Source organism: Capra hircus, chromosome 10, assembly GCF_001704415.2.
Source record: "Capra hircus breed San Clemente chromosome 10, ASM170441v1, whole genome shotgun sequence".
NCBI classification, from domain to species: Eukaryota; Metazoa; Chordata; class Mammalia; order Artiodactyla; family Bovidae; genus Capra; species Capra hircus.
Genome location: NC_030817.1, coordinates 75,169,452 through 75,174,963, shown reverse-complemented (window position 1 = coordinate 75,174,963; position 5,512 = coordinate 75,169,452).

Genomic DNA, 5,512 nt, shown 5'->3' with positions numbered 1-5,512 from the left:
CAGTGTTCTTGCCTGGAGAATCCCAGGGACGGGGGAGCCTGGTGGGCTGCTGTCTATGGGGTCACACAGAGTTGGAGACGACTGAAGTGACAGCAGTAGCAGCAATATGCCTTGATTCATGGACTTGACATTCCAGGTTCCTATGCAATATTGCTCTTTACAGGTTGGGACCTTGCTTCTATCACCAGTCACATCCACAGCTGGGTACTGTTTTTGCTTTGGCTCTATCCCTTCCTTCTATCTGGAGTTATTTCTCCACTGACCTCCAGTAGCATACTGGGCACCTATTGACCTGGGGAGTGCCTCTTTCAGTATCCTATCATTTTGCCTTTTCATACTGTTCATGGGGTTCTCAAGGCAAGAATACTGAAGTGGTTTGCCATTCCCTTCTCCACTGGACCACATTCTGTCAGACCTCTCCACCACGACCCGCCCATCCTGGGTTGCCCCGCAGGCATGGCTTAGTTTCATTGAGTTAGACAAGGATGTGGTCCTAGTGTGATTAGATTGACTAGATTTCTGTGAATATGGTTTCAGTGTGTCTGCCCTCTGATGCCCTCTTGCAACACCTACCATCTTACTTGGTTTTCTCTTACCTTGTGTGTGGTGTATCTCTTCATGGCTGCTCCAGCAAAGCACAGCCGCTGCTCCCTGCCTTGGATGAGGGGTATCTCTCCCACCGCCCTTCCTGACCTTCAACGTGGGATGGTTCCTCTAGGCCCTCCTGTGCCTGCACAGCCACCACTCCTTGGGCGTGCAGTTGCTCCTCTCAGCCGTCGCCCTTGACCTTGGACACAGGGTGGCTCCTCCTGGCCTCCATCCCTGGCCTCGGACGTGGGGTATCTCCTCCCAGCCGTCGCCCCTGGCCTCGGACATGGGGTAGCTCCTCTCAGCTGTTCCTGTGCCATCGCAGCCTGGCAATGTAGGCTGCTGCCCCTGACCTCGGACGTGGGGTAGCTCTCGGCCATGCTTAGTGCACTGGCTGCCGTCACCACCGCCTGCACTTAGTGCGCAAAGATCATCAACCAGTTTAGTCATGAATATTGCAGTCAAAATTCTATATATAATAGTACAGTAGATTTCCTTTCTCATACCATTCACAAGAGATAGCTCCAGGAACCTATTACTCTATAGAAACACTGAAATTTTAAGCAAAAATCATTAGAATCAAATTTAATAAAAACAATACAAGAGCAAACATTATCAACCAGTTTAGTCATGAATATTGCAGTCAAAATTCTATATATAATATTAGTACAGTAGACTTCCTTTCTCATACCATTCACAAAAATAAACTGTTAATAGATCTGAGATACAAATGCAAAACATGAAGATATACAAACACAAGTACAAAATATGAGTAAATTCCTCAAAATCCTAAATATAATGGAAATCTTTCTATGACACTAAATACAGATGTGACTTTTAATGATAAATTATAATAACAAAGTCTGCAACCCAAATTTTTTTTAAAAACAAATGCAAATTCAGAATACGGAAGACAAACTGGGAGTAAACATTACAACATATATCACAGATAATATACTAATATTACTAAATACAGAAAGAACTCTTAAAATTGAAAGAGGAAGACCAGACATCTGATAGATTTAAAAAAGTGTGTGTGTGCGGGGTGGGGTGGGGGGTGGGAGGGGGTGGGGGAGGTGAGTTCAGAATTAATGGCAGAAGAGATAGCTCCAGGGACCTATTACTTTATAGAAACACTGAAATTTTAAGCAAAAATTATTAGAATCAACATTTTCAGAATTCTGGAAAGTAATCAGAAGCTCACAGCCAATAAGCAAACATTGAATAAAGAAAATGGCAACTTAAAAATGATGGAATAAATTTGTGGCATTTTTATTTGCCCTTTCATCATACCCTTTCCTAGCTTAGCATTTTTTGTGAAGATAATGGCCCATAGCTGAATGAGATTACAGTCTTTGACTCCAGAGGGAGCAGAGCAGACCTTAATTTCAAAGAACTGTGTTTCTTTTTTCTGACCTGTCTGAAAGCCACCTAAAAAAAATATGTAAACCTTTTACATTTGTTTCACCTAGTTCATCAGTCACTCAAGGTGGAAGAAGGGCAAGAATTCTTCAAAAACATTGTAAGGCAAATGAAAATCCCATAGCCATCTGGGACAATTGAGCCCATTCCTAAAAAGCTGGAAGAAAAAAGTAGGAGCTGGGTTTTTTGGAAATGAAGGTAGTCCAAACAACACCTTTATATTGGAGAATTCATAAAGCCTGATGGCTCAGATGGTTAAGAATCCGCCTGCAACGCAGGAGACCTAGGTTTGATCCTGGGTTGGGAAGATCCCCTGGAGAAGGGAAGTCTACCCACCCAAGTATTTTTGCCTGGAGAATTCCATGGATATAGGAGCCTGGTGGGATACAACCTATAGAGCCACAAAGAGTCAGACATGACTGAATGACTAACACTTTATACATGTTGGAGCGAAATACATATTCAGAAAATACCTGAGAAGATTCTCAAGTTTTAGCTCTGGCTATTTTCTAATGCAAACAGAAAACGAAGGGTAAGGGAGAGTTTTATATAACCCAAATATTGACGGACTGTCTCAGCAAACAATCAACCTGGAAAGACTGAAAGTGTTTTCATTTTTCTTACTTTTCTTATTTTCTGTTGCTTTTTCTTATTTTTTTCTTGGCTCTTGGTGTTCAAAATATCATTAGCTGAACACACGCTAAAGACACTTCAGAGAACAAACCTAACAAAGAATACAGAAGGTACAAAAATAGTCTAGTAGTCACTAAACAACAAACAAATAAACCCAGCTGAATCCTACAGAAATTAACAAAAATAAACCTTGAAGAGGGGAAAAAATCTGATTTCCAAGTTACTGAATTATAATATCCAGAAGACCTAGTTTAAAAAATAAGAAGCCTACAAATAAAAAAAAACTATGTTCCATGCATGATAAAATAAACAGATATTGTCAGTGAGAAAGCAAAACGTTTGACTTACCAGATTAATAATTTAAACAAATGGTTTTAAATGAAAACTGGGGTTTCCCTGGTGGCTCAGAGGATAAAGCATCTGCCTGCAATGCAGGAAAACCGGGTTCAATCCCTGGGTTGGGAAGATCCCCTGGAGAAGGAAATGGCAACCCACTCCAGTATTCTTGCCTGGAGAATCCCATGGACAGAGGAGCCTGGCAGGCTACAGTCCATGGGGTCGCAAAGAGTCAGACATGACTGAGCAACTTCACTTTCACTTTCACTTTCAAGAGAATAATAGATCACATCAAGATTATCAGTAAAGGTATAGAAATTATAAAAGGGAGCCAAAAAGTATAATGGAGCTTCCCAGGTGGCACTAGTGGTAAAGAATCTGCCTGCCAATGCAGGAGATGCAAGAGACACAAGTTTGATCCTTGGGTTGGGAAGATTCTCTAGAGTAGGGAACGGCTGTCCATTCCAGTATCCTTGCCTGGAGAATTTCATGGACAGAGGAGCCTGGCGGGCTACAGTCCATGGAGCCACAAAAAGTCGGACATGACTGAGCACACACACAGAAAGTACAATACCTGAAACAAAAGGTGCTGGGACAACTGATATTCAATTGCCAAGAAAAATGAGGTTGAATGCCTACCTCACACCATATACAAAACTTAATTCAAATTGTATCAGTGGCTTAAATATAAGACTAAAATCATACAACTCCTAGAAGAGAATATAGGAATAAATCATGGTCTTGTACAGGCAATGACTCCCTAGATATGAAAAGAAAAGCAAAAGATAAAAAAAGGAAAGCAAAGAAAAAAGAGATTTGACTTCAAAATTATAAACTTTTTATAACAAGAACGTTATCAAATAAATCAACAACCTAGAGAAAAGGAAAAGTCCTTATCTCTGATAAAGCTCTGGTATCCAAAATATATAAAAGAACTTACAATGCAGCAACAGAAAGACAAAAACTAGAATATTGACCAAGAACTTGAATAGGCATTTCTCCAGAGGAGATAAACAATGGCCAAGAAACACATGAAAAGATGTTCAACATCAATAGTTATCAGGAAAATTCACATTAAAACCACAGATGTTGCTTTACACCCACAATGAGTCCATAATCCAAAAAAAGGAGAGGTAAGAACAGCCAGAAAATATGAAGTAACTGGAAGCTTCATACACTACTTGTGAAGATGTAAAGTGGTGAAGCCACTTTGAAAAGTATTTTGCAGTTTCTCAAATGTTAAGAATAGAGTTAGCATATGACCCAGTAATTCCACTCAAAGTTATATACCCATAAGAAATGAAAACAGATACTCAAACAAAAATTCACACACAAACACACACATACTCATAGCAGCACTATTAGCAATAGCCAAAAGATAGAAATTATCTAAACATCCCTTAGCAGATGAATAGATAAATAGTGATATACCCATACAACAGAATATTACTCAACCATAAAAAGGAATAAAGTAGTGATAAGTGCTACATGTGAATGAACCTCAAATATATGTTGAGTGAAAGAAGCCATATATGAAAGATTACATACTGAAGGAAGATGGCCAAGATGGCAGAATAGGAAGACCCTGAGCTTACCCTGTCCTAGGAGCACACCAAAAGTACAACTATTTACAGGATACCTATTGATGAGAATGATCTGAAGACTAGCAGAAAATATTTTTTCCACATCTAAATAAAGATTAAACCACAATGAGACAGGATGGGCAGAGATATGGTAGAATTAAGACCCACACATCCAGGTAGGCAGCCTATAAATGAAAGGGTAACCATAACTACAGAGGTTCTCCCAAATAATGAGATATCTGAGCCTCATATCAAACTCCCTATTCAGGGGGTACTACATCACAAAGATGAGCTACCAGAAGGTAGGCAGGGTTTACACATGGGAAAGCCAAAGGGCTGTGGGAAACTGAGATCCAGTTCTTTAAGGACACATGCAAAATATCACATGCTCTGAGCAGAAGCAATGATTGAAAAGCAGCCTGAGTCAGATTCCACTGACTGATCTTGTAGAAGTCTCCCAGAGGGGCAGAAAACTGATGGGACTCCCCATAGATGCACAGATGCTGGTGACAGCCATTTCTGGGAGCTTGTTTTATCACAAGGACACTGGTGCTGGGAAGCACTATCTTGGAGCCCTCCATCTAGACTACCGGCCCACCAGCACATTAGCACACCAGCACCAGCCCCAGGACACTCCAGGTAGTAAATTGTGCCAGGAAGCCACCTTTTCCCCCAAGTCCCTGCACAAGGCAGAATCAAGTAACCATCCCAGGGGCAAGTCCTGCCCACCAGTGCACCCACCATACCAGCCCCACAACAGTAAGGCCTGCTTACTCAGCACACATAGTTGAGATTATATGACTCTGGTGACCAGAAGGGTACTATGAGCACCATAGGATATCTCCTACACAGGGCCACTTCTCCAAGATGCTACCCAATATATACAAATAAGCACAGAGGATTAGGTAAAATGAGGTGACAAAAAATATGTCCCAAATGAAAGAACAAGA